This window comes from Oryzias latipes, chromosome 23 (genome assembly GCF_002234675.1).
Source record: "Oryzias latipes chromosome 23, ASM223467v1".
Classification (NCBI taxonomy): Eukaryota; Metazoa; Chordata; class Actinopteri; order Beloniformes; family Adrianichthyidae; genus Oryzias; species Oryzias latipes.
The window spans coordinates 13,185,656-13,195,318 of NC_019881.2; the positions used below are offsets into that span (position 1 = coordinate 13,185,656).

Below are 9,663 nucleotides of genomic sequence, written 5' to 3' on the forward strand. Positions count from 1 at the left end.
TGTTCCCGTTTCTGCCCGTGGTTTTATGACAAAATTTCAATAATGGATGAGTTCTTAACATTTAGAAAAGACTATTTTGTATTTGAGGTTTCCTTGGTGCATTTAAAAACACAAAAAAGCAAACTTTATTGTGGTACATATGTGAAAAGTCCAATATACATACGTGGAATGATCACAAAAAGACACAATTTCGCGAATGCATTTTTCAACAATCACTAAATTTTACTTAATAATTGTCTATTAACTATGAAAAAATATGCAAAAATTGTGTAATTCTCAACCAACCAAAAGCTTTAAACAGATCAAAATAGAATTCACATAAAGATCCATCAGCCGAAAAATCTCAACAGAGATCCCCACACATCGAATGAAAGAAACACTTAGAATTTGCGCATGTATCATGAAATACCAAAATTTCACATGTGGAAAATAAGCAAAATGTACACAGTGGCTGAGTGGCACGGCCCAGCATGGTGGAAAGAGCTGCTGAAATTCACTTCTTTGAAAAAGCCATTAATCCGTCTTTACCACTTTAAGTAATCAATCAAATTAGGAAAAATCATCTTGAGATAATGGTGTTAGTCCCCCAGGTTGAGTAAGAAGGCGTTTTAGTCAATGGGTGCTGAAATTGTTCCTGTGTTAGGAGGTGCCACAATGCGTTATTAAAACTGTTGACATAGTTGTTGCCATACTCTGATCCTTTTTCTCATGTGGTTTGTTTTTGTTTTTAAAAAAGATTTAGAAAGACTTCCTAAAACCACTTTAAATGCAAATTAGCATCACTTGTTTCCCTGCACAGCATGAGTAGAATTACAATCCTTGTCTGCATGTTCATGTTGTACATGTTTGCCTGGTTTGCCTGGTCAATCAGTTCAGGGTCGTTATTAGGAAAGGAGTGAAAAGAATGATCTGTTGACACTCGAAAACCATAGAAGACTCAACACAAGCTACTAATTGCTAGGTGCAATCATGAGTTATCAAATTAAACCTCCGTTTTAATATTTAAACCCAATCCAACCAGTATTTGTTTTTACTTCCGTGGACATTCCAGAGACATTTTTCTGGTACAGGGTTGATGCTAAGATGCCGCCGTTGCAAAGGACAGCTGCATCGTAGAACTTAAATTAATGCAAAAAAGTGGTGTAGGGAAAAATCGATTCGGCATTGCATTGGAAATATATTTGGCAATACTCATATTGATTTCTAATGCTGTCAGGACGATACTTGTTTAATTATCCATGGGGGTCCTTTAGCGTCTTACTCTTGATTTTCACTTAAACCCCCAATCAGTAGTTGGCAGCACCGCACACTGAGCCACTTTGAGCAGCTCTACACCGCACATAACAACAAGATATCCGCAAGAACCAGCTTGTTTTGTTGTTATGATAAATGAACTATTTAGTTTTTACTTGGGATGGGTACCAAACCGAAATTCTGTGCTATGTTGCTGCCAGTACCATATAAAACGTGGATTGCGGTGCTTTGTAGTGCACGGAGTATCAGCCACAATGCTGTTGACAAAGTGGGCCAAAGTTCTGTGGAACTTTACAGCAATACATTCTAGTTTAGATGTGTACGACCCTCTGAAAAAATGCCAATATGTTACAATGAGCAGTGAAATGCGTGTTGACTTCCACGTGTGAAAAGCTGCAGCGGTGCAGACTGTTGTGTAAATGAAGGATCTCAGCCACATTATAGCGCTTTCCTTCACCTTGTCATGCTGTGTCATCACACTTTATTGTTTCTGGAAAGAATTAGTGTTTTGTTTTTTCCTTAATTTTTGAAGCACCATTCAGACTCCTGAACCGTTTAAAAGAACTGGAGAAATTAAGCAATATTGAAAATAAACAGCACTTTATTTCCTCAATCATACTTTTAAAACCGTAATGGTTAAGGCCCATTCGTTCAGTTTTATCTTTCTTATACTGAAAAATATTTTGCTGTGGAAATCAGACAATGTTGACAGTTCCCTTTAGGTAGAAATACATTTTAAGTTACTTTGAATTTGCTTAGGCAAAAGTAACCTGTATATGAGATACGTGTGCAGTGCTGAATATTGTGATCATTTTGTGAAATTAATTTTACAATTTTATTACAATGAAAGGCGTAATAATATTCAGGTAGAGTTTTTTTCTGAGTAATACTCTTGAAAAAAAGAAAAGAAAATATTGACATATTGCGATATGTATCGTATCGTGGGACAAGGATCAGGATACGTGTCATACCGCCAGACTCTTGCCGATACACCCCTACCGAACGCGTGAAGATTTATAACCCCCTATTGTAACGGTAAAATCACAAGAAGCCTTCATCTCTTTGGCTGTTTGCTTGGCTGTTAAACATGACAAGTGAAAAAAAAAGTCAAAAGGAAGCCTGAACAACAAGTTTAGCATGTTTTTAGATTATAGCTCTAAATTCGAGCTACTCTCAATCTGTGTTACAATGTGTGCTAATGGCTAGCGTTCTCCTGTCCGGGCTTTTACTGCAGTCTGAATGTCACCTTTAAAACAACTTTGGACTCTAGCCTGGTAATTAATCTTTTTAGTATTGTATCTTTTTTTATTTGTTTGTACTCCAAATAAGTATCCAGCGTCTCCTCTAATTAACTCTGGAGCTCATTGATAGTAACTATTGCTGCGTTCATGACCTTTACAAGTTTTTTAATCACCTATTGTTAGCTTCTAGGTTCCACCTTCACATCCTTTTCTGTGTGGCTCTGCTGTTCTTAGGCTTTACAGGCATCACTCAGTAAAAAGAAACCCGGTCAGATGTTGTCTTAATAAACAACATCTTCACATAGGGGGTTTTGTCTGAACTTAGCCTGAGGCGAGTGCTTTTTTTTTTATTGTGTTGTTTTCCTCTCTCCATCGTTGCTTATAGACGGAGAAGATGTGGAAATAGTTTTCCTATTTCCATTCAAACATCAAATTTAGTGGCGCTATGAGACGATGCATATTGGTGCCCAATTCTCAATGCGCACAGTGATCGGAGTCATTGGACGGAAGAGGAACAACTTTAATTTCAGCACCTCCAGGTTCTTTGTTGCAAAAAGAAAATTTCTCCGCACTCGCTGGCATTTGAGATACTGTTATTGAATAGCCGGTCTACCCCAGAACAATCACAGCAGCATTGTGGAGCGTTTGCAAAACTGGCGTGTACGCAGACTCTACCATAAACAGAAAAGGCCTGCTTTGCATGGTTTATCTTTCCCATCGTTATTATTATGAGCCCTTCTGTCAGTTATATTTATAGTGTCCCATCTTTTTATTGTTTCCTGTTTCCACCGTCGTCTTTTGGGACACGGCTCCATCAGTCATCCAATGGCATTTGTTCATCACGTCTGTTTTTTTTTTGTTTTTTTTGGCTATTTGGCTTAACTTGTGTCAGTGCACGTGTGCCCGTTGAACGCGCACCAGAGAGCCAGCGCCACACCTGGGAGAGAAGCGCCTGCAACAAAAGTAAAAATGCTTTCACTCGTCAATCAAAATCTCCCCGTTCTGCTTCACGACGACGAGAAGGAGGAAGATAAGTCTGAAGTGCTTCCATCCTCTTAATGAGGGATGCCTCCATTTGGGAGTTAAGAGTGCTTAAGGAACGGAAGAGCGATTTGTGATGGAAAACAAAGAAAGACAGCCAGGATTTCTGTATTTAAAGTTTCTCAAGCGTCATGTGAAACCTCCCAGCCGAGACTTTATCGTAATTAGCTGTTTCAGATGGCCTGTGCCAGGGGAAGTTATTACCTGAAATAGACTCACCAGTGATACGGATCCTTGTTCTTACAGATGTTTGAAGGCCTGTTGAAGATACAGATGGCTGGTAGCAGTGTGGGCGTTTTTCCAGCTTTGTGAGCCTGATTACTGATGCTTAAAAAAAATGGGATACATTGGGAGTTCTCCAGAAAAAAAGAAGTTTTGATCAGAAGATCGTCAGTGCTACAAACCACACAACATGCCTCATTATTGAACAAGATTGATCAAACAACCTGGATCAAGAAAAAGAAAACATTGATATAATCTAGATGTAAATATTAGACATCAACCACAAAGGTTAATGAAATATCTTAAAGACCCACTTTAATCCAGATTGTGTTTTTGGTGTTTTTAAAATGTTCTTGAGGCATTTTTTTCATGATGGAGGATAAAGAAGTTTATTTTTAAATTTAATTTTCTGATTATTTCTACATTCAAATTGTAAGTCAGAAAAAAAATGCAATTGGAAAAAGCTTGTAGGTGTGACGTAGAAGCTACTATGGCAGGCCACAAGGTCCCTACTCCGCTCCATTCCGATGTATCAACGAGATGACTAGATCCATTTACGTCTTCGTCGTCCGAGCTAGCATCTGGCTCATAACTGTTCGGCTAGATAACTTCAAAATTGCTGGCTATTTTTGTTGCACCGGTAATAGTAGGTTAGGGATGTGATGAGGTGAAAGCTAGCTGGGAAAGTGTAAACAGATGGATGTCGGGAAGTAGGGTCGGGCTTACTCTGCCTAAAACTCAGAGGCAACAAAGAACTCCTGCTGCTCTGCAGACACAGTCCTAGAAAATGACACAGGTTCTTTGATTTTGGCTATAAAAAATTAAAAAAAAGACCACTGAGAATAATTTTAAAATGGATCAAAACATGATTGGTACGGGACTTTGAATAGAAACTTGACAAGTTGTATCTAAGCATTCCACAAGACTTTTGAACAGGTCTTTTTCACCTCTGTTCAGCATCTCCACTTTTATCTCCTCTACACTTTTCTGATTTAAAGTCAGTGTTTGAGCTCTCTGGTCTGGCTATCTTATCAGCTCTGGAAAAAAAAAAAAAAAAAAAAAAAAAAAAATATATATATATATATATATATATATATATATATATATATATATATATATATATATATATATATATATATATATATATATATATATATATATATATATATATATATATATATATGCAGTATAAATATTCAAACTATTTTGCTAAGGTGCCAAAGATGATTAATATTTTCAGATTTTGCAGCAGCCAGGCATTTGAGTAGGTAGTTGTGAACACCTGTGCAGCGTGTTTGCATCTAAGTTTTTGAAAGGTGTGTTGCCTTTTTTTTAACCAAAGTGCATGTGTAACATATGATTAACACTGGTTTGTCTGTGTTGCTTCTGCATTGTGTTGTATCTCCATTGTGTCTCTGTTACGTTGTTTCTCCATTGCTTTGTGTCTCTGCTTTGGGTCTCCATTGTCTCTGTTGCGTTGCATTTATGTTGCTTTGCATTTGTGTTGCTTTTGCGTCTCCGTTGCTTTGTGTCTCTGTTGTGTTGCATCTCCATTGGGTTGCATCTCTGTTGTGTTGCGTCTCTGTTAATTTGTGTCTGTAGAGTTGTGTCTTCAATGCGTTGCACTGACACAACGACACAACAAAATAGAATGTTTATTATTCAATCGTAATGTTTACACCGCCTCTGTCATGTCTGGGTCTGACATCCGTCCCACAAGAATGCCAGTTTTATGCAGGACTTCTCTTTCCAGTCCCGTAACATGTCAATTAAAAGCCAGACAAACACGAAACCAGTCAGGGTTTCAAAATAAAAACTTTGTTTTACTTTCAAAGTAAACATTTTCAAAAAGTTATTTTGTTTTAATGTGATGTGCCCACATTAAATGAAATGTAACACAGCGGATAACACTCGCCCATTTTCACCATAGAAGGCGAAGGTTTAATTTTATGATAAAAAGCACACATTTTACAAGAACTCAGTGAGGGCGCCCACGAGCGAAGAGAGCGGGAAGAATTACTCGACACGGGGGTTGGCAGGACAAGCCACTCCTCCGGATGCCAGGGGGGAGGGGGGGAACCAGAGATGCAACGGAAACCATGTAAAGCAACTGACTGTCCTGAGACAGGCTCTCCACGCAACACAAGGGAGATGCACCGCAGATGGACCAGTGTAAATCAGGCGTAGGTTGTTCTGGCGTTTATCTTCAGAGAACATGAGGTTTTGCCTGTATCATCTGAAGGAGCAGCTAGACTTTCTCAGCAGACCTGTTTGGCATTCAGCGATGAAGCGCCGAGAAAGAATGTTAACTCCACGTCCTGCTTATTACGGAAAATTACCACATGTAGCGTTCTTTAATTCCTTGAGTGTTCTTGTCAGTGCAGCAGCATTCTAATTAACTGCATAGTTTCTATGGCATCTGTGTCAGTCAAATCCATCAATTCACACAGTTTTCATGAAAATCCTCTGAATATCTGACACTTTTACTGAGTTGTCATTATTTGCCCATAGAGAGAAGGTTCCTGCTCTCGGTTGGAACCTCTAAATTATTTTTTTCGTCTTATTTTTTATAGAATAAACATTTTTCATCAACGTTTATTGTATTTGTCAAACTTGACCAAGGCAACAGGGAATTTACCTTTTTTTAACCCAAATACAAGATAAAAAATTTTGGTTTTATCTGCAAAAAATAATAATAATAATAATAATAATAATGATGCAACTGTATGTTTTTAAATGTGTTTGTTCACTTGGGAAGGGAAACAAACCAACACCTTGACTTCTTGTTTGAAGTGGGGATCAAACATAAATGAACACAGAACCGTTCATCATTTGACCACTAGGTGGCTACAAGCATGTCACCTCAAACTTTACAACAGAAAGACACTTCCTAAAACGAAGTTTCTGAAATATTTTTTTACTTTTGCGAATAGATTTTATGCCCAGTACAACTTTTAAGTCAGTGAATTTTATCAATGCAATAGTTTCTTTCATGCTTAAAATCAAACTGCACTAAAAAAAAAGTAGGTCTATACTATAAAGGTTAAACACCAGCCAATGAATGATGTCCTACACTTGCTTTCCATCTAAATACAGTCATTAGTATGGATTCTGATATGATCTGATTCTTAAATCTTGATAACTAAAAATGTCAAAATAGCAAGAGCAGAGACTGCTGCCCCCTTGACCTGGGGGCAGCAATCTCTCCCCAGCCACTTCCTCCTGCTCCTCTAGGGCAGGGTTCACCAACCTTTTTGAGACCGAGGGCTATTTCATGGGCACCAAGTGGTATGAAGGGCGCCACTAAAAACCTCCCGCGGGCACAGGGTTGGTGACCCCTGCTCTAGGGGGACTCTGAGGCGAATCGAGAGACATAGTCTCTCCAGTGTGTCTTGGGTCTTCCCCGGGGCCTCAGACCAGTGGGACATGCTTGAAACACCTACCCAGGGAGGCGTCCAGGAGGCATCTGGACCAGGTACTCAAGTCACCTCAAGTGGCTCCTCTTGATGTGGAGGAGTAGCGGTTCTACTCCAAGCTCTCTGCAGGTGATCTCTAAGGGAGCGCCAAGCCACCCTATGATGGAAACCCAGTTCGGCTGCTTGTACTTGAGACCTCTGTCTTTTGGTCATTAACCAGAGCTTATGACTATAGGTGAGTACTGGAACGAAGATTGACCAGTAAATTTAGAGCTTTGCTTTCTGGCTCAGCTCTCTTATCAGCACAAGGGACTGGTACACAAGAGCGGACGCCGCACCAATCCGCCTGCCAATTTCCCAATCTGATCTTCCCTCAATGGGGAGCAAGGCCTAAAACTCAAATTCTTCCACATGTGGCAGGAGCTGTACACCCACTTGGCGAAGCCAAACTCTCTGGGACTATAACGTGGTGGAGAGGTTTGAGAGTTCGAGTGATCCCAGGACCTACGCTGTCCATAGCTTGTATCTCTGGTACGGTCTCCCATAGCAGACAGGCCCTAGGTGGCGAACAAGACAAAGAGCAGTTCAGAACCCTCCTCTATGAGGAGTATCCATTAGAATTCTGTTATGTCGCCCGGATTGGCATCACCGGGGTCCCACTTTTGATCCAGGCCTGGGATTGGGGCTCTTTCCATTGGCTGCGTAGGGATCCAGCCGGCAGAGATGATGTGGATTACTCCCACATGGGTCCACCACCTGCAGGAGAGTTCCAAAACAGGCAATGGGGTTTGAGTGGCAGTTGAAGGTGGCCCAAATCCTGGTAATGGAGAAAAAGAAAAAACTTATAATACTGCTTAACAGATTATATGTAAAAAGAGCCAAGGTAATTTCTACCCTTGAATTACAGAATAAAGAAGACTGCAATTCCTTTCTCTTTCACAGCCCAAACTCAGTTGCAGAGGAGCCAGATTTCCTTCACAACTCCAAGGTCACATGTTGACGAGGTTTTGAGATGAAAAGGTGACAAGTCTGTGTCTCAGATCTCTAGAAGCAGATGCTGGGTTCACACGTGCTATTAAAAACCAACCCCGTGCTTCCTGCTCACTGTTGGCGTTTAGCACATGATTTAAAAAGAAGCAAACGTGAGAGAAGAATTACATGCAGAGAAGGAGAAAGAAAGATTAGAACTCTTTTGGAGAAAGTAAAAGCTTCATATAACAATCAAAACAAACAAATTTGGGGATTAAAAATTACCTGCTGAAGATCATCAGATTACACAGCCGTGTGGATTTCCCCTCTTCCCTACTTATTTATTTGGCCAATTGATACGATGATGAGAATTAGGAAATAAAGCAGCTTTTCTTGGGTTTCAGTTCTTAACATTGCTTTCATCACCTGATTAGGCTAACATCTGCGCTAGCATGTGGCTGAATTAAAATTAGCTGTCATTCTTAATTGCTGTGGAAAACAGCAGGCTGCAGCCGAGATGAACACATTGTGGTTTATGATTATATTTCTTCCATTATTTTTTATTTTTAGCCATAATACATGCAGTATTCTTTCCCCCATAAGGCAAATTCCCTCAAGGCAGATTCAGGATGTTGAACTTGTCTTTTCAAAGTCCAAGGATCTGATGTCATACTAGAAGAAGGAGTACTTCTTAGAGGTTACAAAATCTGCAAATACCACTCAGTGTAGCAGATCCCCACTGAGTCTGCAGCTGGAACAGGATCCTGTTATTCATTTTTTGCTTGCAAATTCTATAAAAAGATGCAATCTCTCCCTAAGGCTACATTCAAGCGGCCAGTTCCAATTTAAAGTCTATGTAAATGTGCGTTTCTGTTCTCTGCATTCAAACTTTCGGGCGTTGCATTTGAGCGTAAACCAGGCCCAACTTTGACCAATGAAAGACTCCGATTTGGTAGTAATATATGGATGGCGTCTCCTTTATTTCACGAAAGTGTCAACCGTTTGAAAAGTGATCATGGAGGAGAAATTAATATATGCCATTTGTGCCTGGCTGGAATTATGCGACACCAAGTCTTCCATATGAGAGAGACAAAGCCTGGAGCATGATTCGTGGGATTTACACAACTTTGACATTTCGTGCCAAGCCCCTTCTAACTTTCAAATCAAATCAAATCAAACTTTATTTATAAAATAGCGCTTATCATGCATTTCATGCAGCTCGAAGCGCTTTAACATTAAAAACAAAAAACACACAACATTACAGTAAAAACCCAACCCACCCTACACCCTTCCCACTCCCCTCCATTAAAGCACATGACCCACGACAATGAATGTTGACTACCAATGCAAGTTAAAATAAATAAATAAATAAATGAATAAATAAATAAATAAATAAATAAATAAATAAATAAGCAAGCAAGCAAGCAAACAAGCAAGCAAACAAGCAAACAAACAAACAAACAAGCAAACAAACAAGGCTTGGCTCTGCTGCGAGGAAACGGCATTTGGGAATCTCTTCA

The 9,663-nt window shown here is 39.6% G+C and overlaps 1 long non-coding RNA gene across 1 annotated transcript; it reads right to left on the reverse strand.

Annotated features, from left to right (window-relative positions):
• Positions 1-6,659: 6,659 nt before the first annotated feature.
• LOC110017656 lies at positions 6,660-9,332 on the reverse strand. Its single transcript, XR_002293133.1, has 2 exons — positions 7,835-9,332; positions 6,660-7,731 (listed from the first exon to the last, which is right to left on the reverse strand). It is a non-coding gene; the product is annotated as an uncharacterized LOC110017656 (long non-coding RNA).
• Between the last annotated feature and the right edge of the window lie 331 nt (positions 9,333-9,663).